The sequence below is a fragment of the Lycorma delicatula genome, chromosome 2, assembly GCF_047948215.1.
Source record: "Lycorma delicatula isolate Av1 chromosome 2, ASM4794821v1, whole genome shotgun sequence".
Lineage (NCBI taxonomy): Eukaryota > Metazoa > Arthropoda > Insecta > Hemiptera > Fulgoridae > Lycorma > Lycorma delicatula.
Genome location: NC_134456.1, coordinates 58,832,228 through 58,853,846, shown reverse-complemented (window position 1 = coordinate 58,853,846; position 21,619 = coordinate 58,832,228). Strand labels below are relative to the sequence as shown.

At 35.9% G+C, this 21,619-nt stretch overlaps 1 protein-coding gene across 3 annotated transcripts in view; it reads left to right on the top strand.

Annotated features, from left to right (window-relative positions):
• The window catches only part of LOC142318831 (adhesion G protein-coupled receptor L4-like), a 421,773-nt gene that overhangs the window by 269,190 nt on the left and 130,964 nt on the right, over positions 1-21,619 (top strand). For 2 of the 3 annotated variants that reach the window (XR_012755051.1, XR_012755050.1), the window contains exon 2: positions 5,286-5,615. The exons of the other annotated variant lie outside the window; for it this stretch is intronic. The gene's annotated coding sequence lies outside the window, so the exon portion shown is untranslated. Of the gene's footprint in view, positions 1-5,285; positions 5,616-21,619 lie in introns of those variants that run through there. 3 annotated transcript variants of the gene reach the window in all.

Genomic DNA, 21,619 nt, shown 5'->3' with positions numbered 1-21,619 from the left:
TTAGAGATGTTATCTATGTGTTCAATGTATTTACCATTCCTCTGGAGGGTGACACCCAAATACTTCAGACTGTAAACCTCCTCAATGACATTACCGTTTATAAATACAGCAATGGGGTCTATGGCAATACACCGATACTTTTCATATCCATCCACTCATTTATAATGTGGGTGGCCGCGTTCGTTCTTTCTTATACCTGATCAACCGTTCTGCCCTCCACAAAGACTGCGAGATCGTCCGCATAAGCCAGCAATCACACTCCATCAGGGAAACTTTTAAGCAGGAGGTCGTCTATGACAAGCAACCATAGCAGCGGCCCCAGGACTGATCCTGCGGCACCCTTTAGTGCATCTCAAAATGTATCCTTCCCTCCTGGGCCTCGATGCTACATTTTCTATCGAAAAGATAATCCTCAATTTGTCTACGTAAATAAGGGCGCAGTACCTTATTGAGGTCATCGTACTATTTATATGTCTCCAACTAACTGATCCGAAGGCATTCCTTATATCAAGTGAGATTATCAACGGTATGCGTCTAGTACGCCAAGTTCCTCTTTTGACCTCGTTGGCCCGGTTCGAAATTCTACCGATGACCTGCACCGTGGACCGCCCCCGCCAAAAACCATATTGGTTTGCACTGATCCCGACTCCCTGTTCTAATTCCTGTATAATTCTGCTCGCTAGCATCTTCTCTACAAGTTTAGCCATGGTATTTAGCAGACTCAACGGCCTATAAGTGGCGTCCTCAGCCGTAGGTGCACCTTTAGGAAGGAAGACCACTCTGGCCTCCTTCCAACATGGAGGGAAAAACATCCTCTCTAAACCATAGCTAGCGATCTCTAATAACTCCCAGGGAGTCTTCCTGATCAAACCCTTTATTACCGCTGCGGGGATCCTATCAGGCCCGGGGCTTTTCTTTAATGCCTAACTTTTGGCTGCCAGTTGTAATTCATCGATGGTAAACCTCCTGGCCTCACAGGGTGTGGGTCCACTGTCTTCAGCCATCGTTCTGGGGAACAAATTCGCCACCTGTATCTCTGCGTTTGCCCTGTCCAGCACAGGCAATCGTCTTCCGAATCTCTTCGTCACTATGCGATAAGCTTGACCCCATGGTTCAGTGTCTAGCTCTTTACAGAGATTGCTCCAACATTCTCTTTTCTTCTTTTTAATGGCTTTATTCAGGGCCCTTTTGGTTTCAGTATACATTCTTGCTGCATGCTGATATTCCTCTCTATCGTTTCTAAGTAATCTCTGTTTCCTTCTCCTTAAGGACTGGAGTTCTTGTCTCAATTTACCAATCTCGGCTGTCCACCAATATACATTTCGTCTCCTTGCAGTATTATTTGCCATCCTGTCTATCTCTTGCATAACTATATTCGATAAAGCTTCAGGGGTCTGTTGCTGCCTGTCCCTTAACCTATCAGCTGTCCTATTAACTATTACTTCTATTTGATCGGCTGTGAAATTCAGTGGGCAGGGATACTCCACTCGCTCGAGATTTGCGTCTATCAGTAGTCTCGTTGCACGATGATCACTGGCAATCTCATCAAGGAGGACCATCCAATTGTATTGTTCTCCTCTCCATCTGTTATCCAGGATGGTCAGATCTAAGACCGACTGGTAGCCTCTGGCGACGTAGGTAGGGGTGCCATCGTTAACATAGTGACACCCAGTTATTTCCAGCAGATCTGCCAGAATTTTTCCTCTCCTGTTCGTGTAGCTACTACCAGCATTCACCATTTTACTATTGAAGTCTACCAGCATGACCAATTTTTTCGGCGAATTAATTATTACATCCTGCAAGATGTCAATAAAGCGAGTGAATTCAGTTAAGTCTATATTTGGTGACACGTACACCCTCACTATCATGACAGACTCATTCTCCAGAGCAACAACACCCCTACCCCTGAACCTGAGCCTCCAGTGAATACTGCTACTAGCAACCATTATGGCAACATCGCCCTCCGTATCAGTTATCCAACTAGATTTAGCGGCTTCGTATCTGTTAGGCTCAGCAACTGCAAGAAGGTTTATCTCTTTCTCAGCTACTTCTCGTGCGACCAAATCATGTGCAAGATGACTCCTGTTTACATTTGCAAATAATGTAAAGCTGATCTTTCTTACATAGCCATGCCTCAGTCCTGTGATCTTTGCTACCGCAATCAAGACACCGCTTCGGCTCTTGGCAGACTACAATCTTATGGCCTCACCTCCACAATTGAAACAGAGTTTCATCCTATCCGGGCCCTTACAGTCTTGCCTCCTGTGCCCGGTTCCCCAGCACCGATAGCACCTTTCCTCATCCTCGCGTATGTAGGCTCTACAATTTATCCACCCTATCCTCAGCCTTTGTTCGACTAACTTACACGTGGCTCTGTAAGAGGTGATAATCGTGAGCCAAAACTCACGTCTCGCCACTCTAGTCTCACCAAAACACTTCCTGACTGACGATATCTTAAAATCTTCGTTAGGGCCAATCCTGTTGGCTATTGCAACCATCACGTCCTGTTCAGCAGAATCCATCTCCACATCCCTGATGTGTACTACCACTCTCCTACTAGCTCTGCTCTTAAGATCCGTATGCAGATCAGCCGCCTTGTCCCTGAGTAGAGTGGTAATGTTCTCTGCATTCTTTACGCCCTCGATCCTAACGTGTAGCTCCTCATTGCAGCCCTTACGCAACGATATGACATTATTGGCCTCCTCGCTCGACACCACTCCCTTCATCGACCTAAGGAGCTCAGCGTATGACTTGCCTTCGGCTTTTTTAACAACAGTGCGGCTCTGATCCGCCGGCGGTGTGGCTTTCTTGATGGGTATTTGATTAGTGCCCACATGTCTCATACTATTCACACTATAGTGTCTTACACTATTGTCTCCTTGTATCGTCAATATATATATATTGGTGTCTCCTTATTTCTTAGCAGATACGATAGGATCTTTTTCATATAGTTTCCAATGCTTCCCGCCGGCAAGATATAGACATAGGCAAGACATGCATATGTATACCTGCGCCCTACTAACTAACCTCCACTTCACCAACTCCCCTCCCGCAGTCGGACCCGCAATTAAGGATAACTCAACCTCGGGAGGTATCTTCAAGCATGATAGATTAAAATCCTTGCCAGTTGGATCTTGCTTTTGTGCCCTGCCTCTAACCTTCAGAGCAGGGTCGCCAGGCCCAGCTACGCCGTTCCTAGTCCCACCACCCCGGAAGCCAGAACAGAGCCTTAATTGTCCGCTTCTAATCAGGCCCCCTGAGAGCGACCCATCTGGGTCTCGGTTTTAACATTACAGCAGGAGGGTGAAAGAGTACCCTTGCCTCATCATCGTCGACCATCCAGGCAAGCTTGGACGAATGTCGACTCCGCAGGAGGCTGTCCGACATCCCCTTGCCATTTGATCTTTCTGTCTCAGGACTGAGGTTACGAACCCCAGACTGCAGTAAAGTTGTATGTGTTAGTCATCATGTAGCGTATAACATTATCGGGACCGATTTGTCCTGTAACAGCCATGCAGTTTAGTCTGGTCTCCTCACCCCTGTAGCAGTGAAAGATGACATGTTCTGGATCATCAGGATTTCCGCAGTAAGGGCAGTTCGGGTCATTCACCCTCCTCCTTCCAAACAGATAAGTGCGGAATACCCCATAACTGCGATTAGGAATTGAGTGAGCCAAAGGTTTAGCTCATCCAACCCTCTTATGACCCACGGTCCGATCTCTGTGATCAGCCTGTGCGTCCAGCGTCCCTTATCAGACGTCTACCATCGTTCCTGCCGGTTTATTAGCATTTCTTCCGGTGCGACGTCCCGTCTTTAATCTTTCTACGTAAACCGGCCGTTGTTGTAGCAGTGTACTTCCTGTGACCAGAAGGATCGCGTCGGTGGACATGGACGAGTATGACGACGCTATTCTGAGTGCAATTCTACGTAGCACCCCTTAAAGTCAAAACCAAATTTATCCCGTGGGCGTACAGCCTCCGATTTGAGGCACGTGGTCCTGCAGTGTTGCCAAACAACCTACCCACGTTTTTCACTATCTGTTCAGCCTTGTGTCGCGTCTCCCATGCATGACCAGTAAAAGACCTCCGCTGATCGAGTCTAATGCTCAGATATTTCACGGCCTGCACTGACTATACCGCAAACTCAGTAACCTTGACCGGGATGCGTCAAGGTTTCTGAATTTATGTTGCTCACTCTGTATATGGGATAAACTTGATCGTTCCCTTTCTTTTCTGATCAGAAAAATCGAATAAATAATGTCACAACATGATAACCAACGTAAACAAAAAGAAATGGTTTTTATTGTTTTACGAGAAATAACGTTGTTTTAGGTTTGAAGTACAATAACTTTATTAAATGACAAATAAATGCATAAATGTTATTATCAAGACGTGTAGACAATTTAATTTTAAGATTTAAAGATCATGATTTCATAAATCATCAGTGCAGTCTGTTTTAAAATAAAGAAGATTATACATTTCTGTAAATATTCTTACATACTCACAGATCAATGATTGACACAGAAATAGTGATTTACCCCGAAACACTGAAGTTATTTAGAAGAATACTATTCACTTAACCTATTCGTTTTTAAGTAAATAAATGAACCGTTGTCTTGTAATAATCGAAAGCGGTCTTTTAAATACATACAGAGAATCGGAAGTTTTTACTACCTCTAGATATAGGATCTAGATTATGCAAAGAGAATTTCCTAAATTTAATTTAATATTTTGGCAAATATACACATAATTAGCTCTTTATAATAACTTAACAATTTTTGCTAGAAGTTATCAGACCAGTCAGATAATAATTTAATTAAAAAAAAAAAAAAAATTAAAAATTAAATAAAAATTTAGCTTATTTTTTGTATTTTTGAATAATATTTTATACATTTGTATGGATTTTGTTCCAGCTATTTCATTTTTCGTATTTCCATGTATCAATTTGTAATTCAAGAACAATTGTCTTGCCTTAAGGTAAAAGAAAAGATAACATTTTTTTAAATAATTGCTGCCTTATATTTTTTTATGTTTAAATATTAAAAACGAACTATCCTGTTATTTTGTTTGTTATTTCACTTGCTCGTTACCGTGGCAATCCCGTATATTGTTTCCATTATGTGAAATGAATTCACATAATGAAAACAAAACATCTGATTTTGGCTTTCAAATAATTATATAAAAGCAGTCTCGGTTATCGATTCGACAATAACATCTTTGTTGTTAATATATTCCCCAGGATATAAAACTAAAAATAAATTCACACAATACAAAACTATATTTCAGATACTACAAATCAAGCAATACAAGGAAATCAAAACAGGTTACTACTATACTGATGATATTAATCCAGCGGAGCAGAAAATGTACCGTTTCACGTATAAGAACTAGGAGAAGATAAAATATCCAGAGGAGTGATTCGGAGGCTACACCATAAATCCTACAGCTGATATTCTCTGTCCTTGGAGAAAGTCGTCTACAAAATTAAGACATCATAAATATTTTATTATTCTGAAAGAAGCATTACTAAAACTTTTTCTGACTAAAAGATCTGTAAAATAATATATAATAATACAAATAAATATATTATAGAATAAAAAATTACATGAAATCATAAAAACATCTGGTACTTGGTAGCCTTTTTCATTTATTATTTTATTTTAAACTATCAATATATATGGAAAAAAGAAATCGAGTAAAAAATTAATAATATTTAAACAAAGAGTATGAAAATAATGAAAACTTAAAAAGCAACAAATAGTTTAGTATAAGTAATGAATTAAAAATTTAATATTGTTTTTAATTTTTATAAATGTGTTTATTTTATTTTTAATATGACAGGTATCTTGATTAATTTGTAATCAATATCAAATTGATATGTTACGTGACAGTTATACTGAATAGGGATTTACAACACATAACTGTGTCATCATCAGTATCAATCAGCAGATACAGCAAATATAATGTATCAATGTGACAGATATTAACTGATATTGAATAGCATATGAAGAACTAAACTAACTGAAACATAAATTATATAAGTATTTGTATTTACGAAATATGTATTCCAGGATTTTCAAATTTATAAGGTTATTTAGATTTACAAAAATGAATGGTTGATATAATGCTACTTTTCATCAACATTGTCCAAATACTAAATTTTGAATGATAAATAACATGAAAATTTCTACGAGAATATATTCAACCTTAAATAAAGTAAAAATGTTTTCTTTTATTTCTTGACTGTTTTTTCTTCTTTCTTCGTTTCTCCAACCTTTTCATATTAAGATATAATTTTATTCAGATCTTATAGTTTTGCCAATTTAGTTATTCTGTTTATCAAGATTTTACGTTTATTGTTTAATTTATAAATTTTTCCCTCTTAATTCAGCTTAGTGTCAAGTTTTATCACGTTTTCTATTACATTAGTCCACTAATTTATCCAAAAGATTTGTTATTTATTATGCATGATACAGGCTTAAGAAAGCTGGGTAAAAAGGGGATCTTGATTTCAAAAGGGGATCTTTTGCTGTTTACTTCGTAATAAGTAGGTGTACACACCTACTTATTACTATATAACGTGTGAACTGTTATGAAATAAGATAAATAAAAAAATATAAATTGAATAAATTACTCTGTTACTCTGTTATACTGTTACCCTCAATGCTTGTGACACTGCAGTTAGAAATATTATTCCGAACACAAATTAGTCACAGGCACATTTTTCCTCCTATCCACTTGTTTTGAAGTAGGTTTCATGATCATTTTGACCCACGATAATTTTGAGAAAAACCTATTAATGTGCTGTATTAATATTTCTCCTCAGATTGATCCTGAAAAATTTCTTAATCTGAGTCGTTGTAATTTTATAAATTATTTAATCCTCTAAAACTTTAGTAAGGATGTTACTGATTTTTTTGTGTGAAAATAATTAATATGCAGTTATGAACAATGATACGTATAAGTAAGGCAGTTTCATATGACGTGAATTTATAATTGATAATCAGGTTTGCATATAGTAGTATAAGCTGGTAAATGGATGCAGAGAATGGTTGGCGGTAGTTGACAATGAATCGCGATGAGTAATTTATACTATGTTGGCGAGGAAATCGTTACTTCTAGAATACCGCTGTGAACAAGTACTGTATCGTTTGCATTTTGAGCTCATAATTTTTTATATCTAATGATGAATCATTTGTAAATAAAAGACATCCTTTATATTATTAAGTTTTAATGTTAGTGATATTATGTTTTACTGTTACGTTTCTCCTTTTTAATATTATTTTGCAAATCACTAGTCTCTTGCACGATAACGTCTTCATTTATCATGTTGTTTTAGGCTATAGGTTTGTTGTTTTATGTCATTTCTTTTGCAACTGCTTTATTTTTTATAATTATTTTAATAGAACCTTATTATCATGGATACGATAACATCCAAGTTATTCGCTCTGGTAGAATAGGAAAAAAAAAACACGGAAACCCGAATAATCGTTTTTTATTTTTGTAGCACCTGTGTTCTCTAGTAATGTCTTTCTTACATCTGACAAAATTTAGTTTGGTTACTTTTATTATTGTATTCGTTTAGGTCTTCTCTGCTGAAATTTTCAAAAAATGAATGATAAATTTGAAGTTCTAATTCATCATCATATATGTAGCAGCACTTTTTTTTTTCTCTCAGCTCCCCTGGGTCGGACCGACTTGTTGGTATTACGCCACCCAGGGGAGTGTCTTTATACTCAAATAGGCCTTCCCGCCTACCAACTATATACTGGCATGGCAGGTCGGCCTACCGGTAGCTCTTTTTGAGAGTAATCTTTTATTTTATATGCCCCTTTCAGACACCACGCCATACCTGGAGTGTCGTGACGTGGTGTCGAGGTCTTTTCTCTATATCTTGTGTTTTATTATTCCCTAAATTATATCCCCAGGAGTCCCCCAGCGGCTCATTGGAACCGACAAACCTCGGCATGCCGGCCCTCCCCGCTGAGGCTGTCCTCCCTTCCCTAACCTAAATCAAAAACTCTGTCTCCTTTCGTCGATGTTTTTCTGCGATAAGATCTGTCTGGTGTAACACGCTATTTTCTTCCAGTTGGATTCCTGACTAGTCAAAAAAGGTACTATAGCTTCGGGAGTCATCCCGTCGATCGCCGTCAAATCTGAGGGCGGCCCATGTTTCACATATGAAGAAAGTATGTTCTGCATCGTCGATCTCTTCGCAACACATGCAGATTGCCTCTGTTCTCCTTCCTAATTTATTTAAGTAATTATTAAATGAGCCATGCCCGGTGAAAAATTGCGTTAAAAAGTGATCCATCTCGCCAAAACCTCTTCTTATCCATGATTCGATCTCCGGGATGAGTTGTCTTGTCCAGCGACCCACACCGCTATTAGTCCACCTCTCCTGCCAGGTAGTATTGACTTCATCTTTGGCCTCTTGATCTGCTCTGCCCTTCGATCTTTCGACTCTATATCTAGCGATGAGGTCTATCGGCAGTACTCCGGCGAGAACACAAAGGGCTTAATAGGACACTGTCCTATACGCGGCCACCACACCCAGGAGCCCTCTCCTATGCACCCTCGCTAACTTCTCCTTGTTACGCCTGATATCTATATCGTGACTCCATGCGGGAACAGCATACCTCAACGAGGATACTATCGTTGACACCAACAATCTCCGTTTTGATGCTCTAGGGGCATTCTGCGTTGCCATTATAATGTTAAGACTCCGTACCATTGCTTCAGCCTTCCTACATATGTTACTTATATGGTCAGTGTATCTACAATTCCTCTGGAAGGTAACTCCTAAGTATTTCAAACTATGCACCTCTTCTATAACTTTACCATTGATAAAAATAGTAATAGGATCCAGAACTCTTCTTCCAGTGAAGGCGATACACCTACATTTTTCCAATGACAACTGCAGACCCCTAGAAATCATCCACTCATTAATGATATGAGTGGCCGCGTTCGCCCTCTCTTGGACCTCAATTACCGTCCTGCCCTCAATTAGTACAGCGAGATCATCTGCCTATGCCAATCTCCGTTGGTCATTATTTTCAGCTTTGAGTTTCTGACCGTTTCAAATTTCTTTTAAATCTTTACTCTTTTTCAACGTTTCTTCTTAACACCTTCTACAGATCCGATAAATTTATTTTAATCGTTCCTTTTTCTCTGCTGATATGTCGTAGTCAATTAAATTCTTTTTAATCTGAATTAATCTAATTACCCTTCTTGTATCAATCACTTTTCTCATTTATGTGAGGTGTAAGATATAAGGAAGGCAAGTGGATGATGGGCGAAAAAGAAGTAAAAATCTATCAACATCGGTTGCAGGTTGACGATACGACTTTCGAATTATCCCCCGGAATTCTTAAATTTAATGGTTTTCAGACAAGTGATTGGATGGAAAGGAGTGATTGGAAAGAACCTTCAAACCTATTCTGAAAATATAAGATGGCCACCATCTTTTATAAGAATATTTTATAAGAAAACTTTGGCCACCGGGGCCTATCTGCAACCGAACGGTCAGATAAAGAGTAGCAAGTCGGAGAAATTTTGTAAAATAACCAGGAAATTGTTTAAACGGAGACGTCCGGCAAAATAGTTAAATATACCTCGTTAATATTCATTAACGACTACTCTAAATACGCTACAATATTCGTACAGACCACAATCTCCAACGTCCAGCACCAGCACGCCCAAGGATGACGGTTTATATTTTGGGAATCTTGAATCACTACCCCCTTCGGAAGCGGCCGCAAACCGATATCGACAGGATATATACCTTCTTCACCGAGCTATACACCTTTTTTGCAAGCAGAAACGATACAACCCGGGTCAAGCTGTCACGAGACGCAAGAGATCCTGCAGCGCAGATTGTGAACGTAAGCGTCGTAAATCCAGTTCTTCTGATTCTCGGATCGTTCTCCGGCTCGCAAGAAACCATTACCTCGTCAAACGATCAGAGACCTTACAAGATTCCCAACAGTGTCGCCTCCAGAAGGTACGTGCTACCCGACACTACCGCCTATGGTAAAGGAATGTGACAGATATACACTAGAGTGCACCTACTCCAGAACGTTGGGATTCTGTACCGTTACCGCGAACGCGCAGTCAATGTTTGGATAGCAACGCTTCTTTATGGTTCAGTTTGGATAAACGTTCGCGTAGTCCTTATTTAGATAGCCATAATAGCGAATCGTTGGTAGCTCGTAGTCCAAAAATAGGGAAAGTAATAGATGTTATACGGATAAATTATACGACGATTCATAAATTCCGGGGACAAAGCGAGACAAACCATCTACATTTCGAGATAAGCCGACGCAACAAAAAAAGGTTGTACGAACTATTCTATGAGAGGTTCGCGTTAATTGACGACGGTGATTAGGATATGAAAGGGAAACGACTTTCTTCTGTGGCCGACACAAAAGTGATATCGACGCCGTCAATTTTCGTCAGGCAAAAAATATGTTACAGAATACAAAATCAGTTTGCACCGAATACAAAATCAGTTTGAGCAAACAGTATTTCAATCCGGAAAGACTGAATCAAGCGACAGGCAATCTTAGGGGTGAATTCAGTGAGTTTCACAATAAAACACATTTACTAATAATTAAAATTACATAGAAAACGCTCTAAAAAAGCAAGTAAAGGAAACAACGAACATTTAAGCGAAAATTTCGTCACCCAAGATCTCTTGCAAGCTACTCTCACAACATACGTAGAGAATGAAATTAAGAATTTTATACAAGACAAAAAAACATATACATCGCAGATAATTCGTAAGCAAGATAAAACCAAACTGTAGCCTGAAATTAACTATAAAACAACGACCGGATATATATTGATAGCTTTATGTAACTACTGCTTTATTTGTTATTCCGCATATTAATAGAGATGGGAATGGTGAAGAAGGTGAACAAAAAACAGGTTGCGGAATCTCGTATCTTCATTGGTCAGTGCCACGGGTGCTATTTTGAACAAGGCAGTTGATTATCTGCCGGTAGAGGCTCATTTTCCAGGCTAATAGTACTGCGGACCCGGCACCAAGCTTGGGAAAAGAGTGAAAAGAGGCGACCCGAATATTAATAAGTTAGACGAAGCCTGTAAACTGCACGATATAGCGTACGCGAAATACAAAGACAGTAGGGTAAGAGCTCAGGCGGATAAAGTTAGCCAAAAGGGCTTGGAAGCATATTACGGCTTCGGATTCGAGTGCAGGAAAAGGCGGCAACGTGGGCGGTGACCAACGGGATAAAAGTCAAATCGAAATTAGGCGGTCGAGTTTAGAAAAAAACTACTCCAAAAACTACTTCAAAGAAATCGGGTGGAAGATTACATCTAAAGAAAGACGTTCGTTTAAAATTGAAACGCGGTAGCGGTTACGCTGATAAAAAAAAATCCTATATTCCGTACCGATACGTCTGCTGTATAATTACGAATTGTTAAAGTACGAAAAACAATTAAAATTCCGACGCATCAGAAGAGTTTTCATGCGAAAAAGTTGCCGAAAAAACCGTGGAAAAATGAAGCAGGTAAATTTAACTTGGACGTTTTTGAAGCGTCGGATACTCGCTGGGTTTGCTATATGAAACGCGACGATAAAGTCTACTATTTTGACAACATCGGAAAAATGGCTCCGCCAAACGAATTAGTACGATATTTTGATACCGACAACGATGTAGAATTAAATTATAATCGTCATCAAGCCAACGACGACGTGTTGTACGGCACTTGTGTTTGAGGTTTTTATGCGAGATAAAGGATGAAATCTGAAAAAGCTTATTTCACTTGTGTTTATTTTTTTCTAATTGTAGGAAGCCATGTCGATGTCTTTATCTTTCAGCGGCGTCAGTTTAACAATCCCCCATGCATTCTTTCCAGAATTACAACTATCATCCGACCATGGGAAATGAGAATGCTGTACATAATGACTGACAACATACCGAACGTCGAAGAGGGTGCAAACACAAATTTACGTTTGCTTTCCCCCCAGACGTGAATAACAATGTAAATGAACATACTATAGAGATACCTACCGGCTGCTATGAGTTTGAAGATATAGCCGAACACATTCAGTCGAAACTGAAAGAAGTAGGCAGCTTCGTGCCGTTAAAAGCCAACAAAAACACCCTAGAGTCTGAACTAAAATCTACCGTTTGAGTGGACACAACCGATGAACACAGTTTTGGAACTACTCGGCTTCAAGACGAAACTGATTGCGCCGGATGTAGTGCATATTTCCGAAAACCCGGTGAACATAGCGTCCGTGAACGTGATCTGCATTATGTGCGACATCATACGCGGCAGTTACGCTAATTGCAAACAGGATAGTACACGGCACGAATTTCCCCGGTCAGAAGATCAGGGCGATATGATCGAAGAGATACCGTCGAACCCAATATACCTACCGGTCACTGAGCGTTCTTTCGACGAGATAGAAATACAATTGACCAACGAGAACGATCGCCCGTTTAATCTACGCGACGAACCAGCAAGGTTGCAGCTGGAATTGTGGAGGGTGGGATCGTGAATAAAAAGAAGCGTTAACGAATTTTTGCAATCATGAATATAGTTTTTTTGTTTGTTTATTCCTTCAAACATATAAACTGCATATAACATGTTGATATTCGATCATCACAGATCCGCTCAATCAAAGAGAAAACGTTGCTTCTAACGGAGGATAGAATTACCGCGTTACGGTCTAAGGGTTATAAAATCAAACCGGTAGAAGGTTATAAATGATTTAGAGCAATATTATATGTGACAACCACCCAGTGGTAAACTTAAATAGATAAAATTATAGACTCGCTTTCGATTATAAAAACACACCCTCAAGATGAGACATTGAATTACAAACAGTACCACAACTATTCGCCGTACGGAACTACTACCTATACGAAAGGCGAAAAGATCCGCATACCGATCAATCAAATGGACGAGTACACCTTGCTGTGCGAGTGTATTCTTCACGTGGAAAGATCGTTTGAGGACAGGACAGAAGTCGCGAAAAATAAAACGGCGTCGAAAACGCGTTCAGTGAACAACGCGAGGGCATTCATGTTTGACCACATGCAATACGAATTGAACAGAATAGAGGTCAGCCGGGTGAAAAACCTCGGGGTAACGTGCACTATAAAGAATATTATGTCGTTACTAGCATGCGAAAGAACGAGGTATGCAATGAGGGATGGGTGTTCGGTGATGATGCGATTCTGCTAGATGCATATGTACGGTTTTACATTGATGCAATATTGAGAATGTTGATGGTATTCGCAGAATCTTTCAAGAAGGTGGTCGGGCGTATGAAACAAGAACTGGTATTGAAAAGAACGAGCAATGATAATAACGCGATAGTGGCTACAGAGACTAACCACAGGTCAAAACTTATAATAACAAACATCTCCTGGGACGTACCGTAGAGAAACAGAGAAAGAGTGAAACTGAACAACATAATCAAATCGATTAAACATTGCCTATGGGACCAGCAACCGGTCGTCCAATTTTCACGATTCAAACGGCGTATGTATCAGTAGGTCGAGCACTAACTGTTTAACGCATCGGGTACACTCTCGATCGACCGGATTTTGGTTATCCGGTAATTAAATAGGTTAGCCCTATGTTTTGATTGCACTTGCCGTAAAACGTCGCGATCCGTTCCACTTGTCGCACCTCCCGCCGTCGTTCCGATCTTTTGCTTTTATCGCGGTGTATGTTGCAAGCAATACACCGCACAAACCTATGTTACAAACATAGGTTCTCCCAACCGCCGGTAAATGTATACGTGGTCGCATTGGTTGGGGTTCCAGCTGATTAACTGCTGTTCTGCTTATTATTAGTATGGTGGTGAAAAGGAAGACGAAATCCGCTGTCCCTGTCCCTACTGAGATTCTTATCGAAGTTGGGGGCAGATTACGAACTGATTGTGCCTGTTCCATTGAAATGTTCTACTGATATAGATAATGTACCAGTATTTAATCTCAATTATGCAGGAGGTACCTTGGCCTTTGGCACCTGAGGAAGGATATGAGGGGCTGGGAGGCACGTACTATTCACGGGAGGAATGGATCTTATTACTTAAGGCTTGAGGAAGAGTTGGCAATATTGCAGGAGACCTTAGAATAGGACTTCTTTGAACAGGGCTACTAGTAGATTAAAAAGCTGCTAAAGTCTGTTAAAAATGATACGTTTAAAAATTATCTTGAGAATCTTTTCCTTTTGAATAAAGGCGGCTATTCGTTGCGGAAAGCCACGAAAAATATTCAACGGCCTCCACTCTCGTTCCCACTTTTAAAGCGTCTAATGGATCATGGTCTCCAAGCAACGGCCAAAAGACCGACCTATTTTTTGCACACCTGAGTAAGGTCTTTCAACCAATTGACGTACGGGGTACTGGTGAAGAGGAAATTCTTGAATTCAGTTCACGGTCCGACTCCTCAGTGTCTTCCGATTAAGCCTTTTGTCATCAACCAGGAACTGCAAGCAATCAGGAAGAAGCAGAACTAATAAAAGGCTACAGGCTTTGACTTGGTTTCTCAAAAAAATGCTTCTTATGCTTCCATTCAAATTGATCTTGTATATAACGCACATTTTTAATGGCATCTTTTACACAAATATCTTCCCGTCGGAGTGGAAGGTGCCCCAAATGGTAATAGTTCCGGAACCAGGTAAACCGGTACACGGTGTGTTTTTGCACAGGGATATAAGCCTGTTACCTATTCTGTCTAATCTATCTGAGTGCCTATTTCCTCAGAGACTGTGGCATATTATAGATTAAGGCGTGATCATCAGTTCCGAACTGCTGAACTGACACAAGATTGTTAACGTTGAAAAGGAAATAAAAAAAAAAATTGAAAAAAGTGAAATTTAAAAAATAAACAATTGGAAATATTGTTTATTTTATTATATATTTGATTTATTATTACAAAAATAATTTTTTTTTATAATTTATAATTAGATAAAACAAAAAAGTCATTTGGAAAGTAATTTAAAAATAAAGTAATCTTACAGGAAGACACATATACAATGTTTTTTTTTTCTAATAAAACTGTGTGTTTTAATTAATGTAACATTTTTAGGAATGCAAAATTAACACGGATATTTATTCTAAAATCTTCTTATTTAAAATTTATAGTAACTATTATAATATTGTTTAATATTTCAGTCTTTTTAAATTTTTGTAGTACGATTTATCATGTTCTCCAATTCTTCAACTGTTTTCCATCGCACAACTTTTATTGGGTTCGTTAATGTTACATCTGCTCCCTTAAATGTAGCTTTTTTTAACAAAATACGTCTGTTTTTATTGGTTTTAATCAGTTTCGACTATTATTGTCAATATTCATCCTTATAGAGCGAAATCCATTGCAAAATTTATCTCATTAAATATTTTCATAAATATTTTGCGTTTTTTCTGATACCCGTAATTAACACGGTTTTGAAACTAAACAGGTAAAAAGGATAGACAAAGAATATATTTAAAACAAAAACGAATAACTAATCTCAAAAAAAAAAGACACACTAGAGAATGCTGTCAATGTAGAGTAGTAAATCAACGTCAGGATAACCAAGTCATATTTTGTATTAATTTATATCTGAAATACAACAGAATTTTTTTGTCACTGAAATTATAAAAATATATATACTGCTGTGTTTCATTGTCTGCTAAAATTAACTGCCTTTATGATTTGTGCACTATTCATATGAACACAGAATATATAAATTATAATTTAGAGAGTGAGTATGTGAGTGGGTGTTTGATATAAAAATAGACACATATACTAAATACATGTGTGTATATATATATATATGTGTGTGTATATATGTATAAACTGAATTTTGTCTGAGATTCATAATCCCTTTTCTGTTAACATCTCTCGCGTTTCTCCCATTTACAGAAACACTCATATCTGCATTTGTATATACATATGTATGCGCTATTAATAACGCTTAACAATTAGGTTAAAGGAAATCCTAATGGGCAGTTAACCATTTAATAGCTACCAGATGCTATGTAGAGTTGAGAACACTGGTAACGACTGAAAATATTAATCATTGCCTTAAAGTTTCCATGACCTATGAAGCAGTAATTTGTGGTATTAAGCAACATTATTGTAGCTTTAAATCAAGTCGTTTCTAACACCAGAAAACTTATTTGTTTCAGTACAAAAGCATTACTTAAATTAACAATTAATTTAATTATATCAAACATTTAAGTCAATTTAATGATATGATAGGAAATTATCGTTAGATAGTAATAATTAGAATAAAATATTTGTGTTAATGAAATCGTTAAGAGAATTTCTTACTGAAAAAAATATTCCAAATAAAGGTGTTAAAACCTATTAAACCATTATATAAAGCTGCATTTTTTTACTATTAAACAATAATAAAATGACAAAGAAAATGCAAAATAGTCGTTAAAAATAAAAAAATCATGGCGGTTTGTTTAACAGTTACTTGTTAGAAAGAGTAAATGATCAAGTTAACGCTCAATAAGTATTTAAAACTGTACAAATCTCAAACTGAATTATAAATAACTATTGATAAAAAAAACAATTTACATATGCATTTACTATCAAATATTAACTTTCGGCAAACGTTTATTGAGTGTTTCCGTTGTTTTGTATCAATATTCATTCAACACAGCTCATTCTTAAATACTCGTATATGTGCAGCGTAAATTAAACTTGAATGAAATATTTCAGCAGATATTTTAATTCAGTTAAAATTTTAATAGAAGATAAGATTTTTAACTTACATTGTTTAATGTGTAAATAACTGTTGTTTCTAGTTCTAAAATTAGCAACTGCTGTGAAAACCGATACTGTTAGTGAAATAAGATACCTAATGAATGTCGTTAAATTTTTTTTTCCTAGAAAGATATTTTATACAAAATGTAATAATTATTATTTATATCTTTTAAAAGAAGTTAATTGGAATAATAATTTTAAAGAAGTTTTTCTAAGTAGTAGAAAATATTTAAAATAAGATGAATAAGAAATAAATAGTAGATAATATTTTTTTGTTTGCCAATGTAATTTTCTTTTTCATTATATTCTATCAAGAATTTTTCAACCACTTGCAGGAATATCACAACTTTGAATCTAGATGTAATTTACACTGTTGGTTCAAAATAGTTTCAGATATTTTTAATAAAATACAATCAGAATAAACATTATAATATATATTATTTACATTGTATTATACATAATTGTCTTTGTGTAATATATTATGTAATATAATAAAGATGTAGAATGCTGAATTCGAATAGACAGTAGGGTTACAACCAAGTAGATGATAGTTCAAGTAAAACTTTAGACATCATAATATAAAATATCTAATATAATAAAAGTTATAAATAAAAATTTGTAATTTAATTAAAAATAGAATTACTCTCTTCCTTACTGACAGTTAATGAAAGAAAACAGCATTATCAAATCTAGACCATTGATTCAATATTTATTTATAATTATGATGCAAATATGTCCGACTAAATAAACATCCTTTTTATGTCTGTCCGAAAATCTAAAAATATTTACATAGTATGCAAATGCTATAGAACGACTTGTTATTTTTTTCTAATAGCTTCATATACAGTTCAGTCACATACAGTATGTTCAGTTCTTATATAAGATGAAATTGAATGCCAATTTTGCGGACATTAAACGTACAATAAATAAAACAAATACTGCATTAAATTATTTTAATTCTGTTTGTTTTTACTCATTTTTTAATAAATGGTAATTCATAGTTTCATAAAGATTTTATCCAAGAAACATTTAAAATTTCCTTCCTCACATCTAATAAAAAAATAATGCTAAGTAATTCTGATGGTCTGTGTACTAAACTGTGGAGCTTAATTACAAAAACTCAGGAGTAACAAATATATTGAAATCAGATATGTTATTTGGAAATGTCATAAAAGGTAGGAGTCACTATTTAAATAATAAAAGGTAGTTTATTTTGAATTGTAGGTAATGATTTGAGACGTATCAATAACGTAATATTAATACCCTGAAAAAAAGTAGGAAAAGTTCTACATTTATTTTATTTTTTGTACTATACAAATGGACATTGTTGCTTTTAGTGAAAGGTTATTGTGTTATAAAGCGAGGCTTGTAAATAAAAAAAAGAGGACTTCTCTTTGTTTATGGTGCAATAAAAGTTAATAAATCAAACATTCTTCCTATCTTTCAATTTTTTCCATGTATAGCTTCCGGCAAAACATTTTACTACAACATTGTTTAAAGTTTTCAATAATTCTTTTATTGCGGTTTTCTATACGCTTATATTCAATTAAAAAAAGCGTAAAAACATTAAAATCATATGAAAGTGAATCAGAAAACGTTTTATAAATCAAATCACAGTTATACCCAAATAATGCTTTATGGCTTCGTTATTAGTTATAACTTAGGTTTACATTACCTTCTTCCTGTTATGAATTTCCCTATTCACATTTATGAAAAATTTTGTTACTCCACATCATTTGCTACCATTTTGAATTAATTTCAAAATCAATGAGCTGAGTCAGATAAAATCTTTGGAAGTCATCACTGTAGACAACCGCCGTGAAAAAATTGTTTTTTTGTCGTCTTCATTTGAGGCACCATATCTTAATGTATGTCATTTGCTTGGGCTGTTCTATGCCTTTTACGTATCTGCTGCGTGAGGCTAACTGTGTATTACACAGATAACTTGTGTTATTACACAATACATTTAAACTAATGGTTTAAGCATCGGCAAAGTTTTGAATGATGTGGGTGAGTTTTAAAACTAAATATTCTTTAAGTTAGTAAGAGTTTATCTAAATTTTATTTTCTATTCCTTTTAATTTTTCAGCGAGCTTTTTACGCTCCCTTATTAAATTTAGGAAATTCATACATTTAATTCTTTACAACTATATCCTATATACTTTATTTTTCTGATGTATTCACGTTCGTTTAGCTTTCAAAATTTTTCCGTTTATGAAAATTCCTTTCCTTTCCTTTTAAAAGTGTACTTTCTATACTTGTAATGTAGCGCATGTATTATAATGCTAGAAGATACTTCAATGTACTTCTTGTATTAATGCATATTATTTACAGATTATGTTACTTTTGGGTACTATAAAAAAATGTATTTTGTTTCATATAGCTAAAATAAATTTTCTTCGAAATGTTGTTTACATGAATAAACCATGAATGCGCTCTATTTTTTACGCCTCTTAAGATATAACATGGCTGGTTATTCATTTACAAAAAAAGCAATCATTCCTTTCATATTTCATATTGTTCCAGTCTTTCTTACTCTTTAGCTAATGTTTCTGTTTGTTTTATTTTGTACTAATGAAACATGTTATCTGTTACTTTTACCTATGTGCCTGCCGTAATGTATTTAATACTTGAGTATTTTTAGCTTTCTTTGATCATGTCAACTTTTCACCTACTCACATTACTTTTCCCAACTGAGGTAGACTTGTCAAATTTTCTTAAATTCTATATTTCGAGTCGTAATTCTACATACATACATACGGTTGTAGGCAATCCACTTTGTGCGCGACTCATTCAGTATAGTCTCCGTTTCCCCTTCGCAACTATCCAATCGTATATAGTGGTTTCAAATAACAACCAGTTATGACTCATCACAACTATAACGACGCTTAACCCAGTTATGTAATATGACTAATTATGTTATGTTTTTATTCTTATTTTAATTGCCGTAAACAAATTAAAGTTAACGCAATAAAATATAATAAAACTAAAATTTTCTTGATAATTAAAAATTAGAAATAAATAGTCATTGCTGAAATATTCCCTATTGCCTACTTCATCAAACGTACGCACATTGCAAATCTTAAGAATCAGTCCAGTTTGTTCAATACAACTTTCATCTCTAGTGATTTGCAAGCATTTGTTCACCTTTTCAGTGAAAAGGTGAACAGAGTAAGGTTATAACAATTAATTTTTTTTTGTCCGGTTTTCAGCTGTGTATTTTTTGTGAATTAATATTGTCGTGATATTATATTCTAATAGTTTAGTCGTAAAATGAAATTTAAAATGTCTAAAACTGGAGAACCTAAACTACTCCATCGTCAATCCCATGAAATTGTGGCTAATATCGTAAAGTCCATGACAGTGGGAGCAGAGAAAGGTGGCTTTATAATTGACCCTAAAAAAATTATAGAACGTATTAGTGCAGCCATTGATTCTCGAATAGATCTATCACTTGCATGTAAAAAACAAATTGCAACAAGTTCAATAGCGTCTTTTCAACGCCAAGGAAAACTTCTCCACTGCCGAAACATGTCACATGGCTTGATGATTTTAATACCCCATGTTATTTGTAATACAATCAACCACTTTTACATTTCAGAAAAATGTTTACCTTCTGTTAATAAAGTACTCAAAACATTGAAGAATGGTAATGTGTTTCAATATACAAGACGATCATTACGTCGGATTCTTAACGCAATAGGGTTTAAATTGACTGGAATTTTGTCTAATAAATCCATATTGATTGAAAGGTTTGATATTTGGTACCAAAGATTTACGTATTTGCAAAATTGTCTGAATTCAGAAAACCGAATCGACCAGTAGTTTTTGCAGATGAGACGAACATCCACAGAAATCATTTTAAAAAAAAGAAAAGTGAATTGCAAATTTTAATACGGTAGAATATTTGAAAAACCTATTAGTAAAGAAGAGAGGATAATAATTTTAAATGCAAGAGAATTGATGGGATTTATACCAGATTTTCTGACGATGTAGGAATCAACAAGTACAACAGGGGTTTACCACTATGATATGAACTACGCTAACTACTCTAAACGGGTACAAAATAAATTATTTCCGAAACTATCTGAAAACTCTGTAATTGTTATAGACAGCGCTCCTTAACACAATGTAAAAGTTAATAAAGCTTCTAATTCAAATACTAGAAAGGAAATTATGGTAAACTGGCTTCAGTTTAATAAATTTCTAATACGTCAAAATGCCTTGAAATTGGAGTTGTATAATATTATCAAAGAAAACAAAAAGCGAGAAATACACCATTGAAGAGATTGTAAAAGAAAAACATTACTATATTTTAAGACTGCCTCCTTACCACCCTGAACTAAATCCCATTGAACTGTTGTGAGCAATTGTGAAGAACAGAGTTGGAAAGCACAACGTAATCTTTGTACGGGTAAATTTAATTCTGTTGGGCCTGAACAATGAAAACCAAAAATTCATAATTGCCCACGATGTGAAGATTGATATAAAGCCAAACTAGGTATTTTAGAAAACGCACTGGAATCTTTCATAATATTTTTAGACGGAAATAACGAAAGTGATACCGACGACATCAGTATCTACGACAGCGATCCTAAAGTATACTCGTGCTGAAGTTGTGAGTGGAGAAGATGACTTGTTGTGATATTTGTCTGGAGATAAGTTATCTTTTTAAATATTTTTATTAGAAATTCAATCAGAGATACTTCAGGATTGCACTGGACTAAATACTTACAGTATAATGCGAAATCCTACAACATTTTCCCGTAAAATAAGATAAATAGGCCTATTATAAAATAAGATAGATAAATAAATAAATAAATACGATAAATATTATTAATAATATAAAATATTAATTGTAGGTTTTCA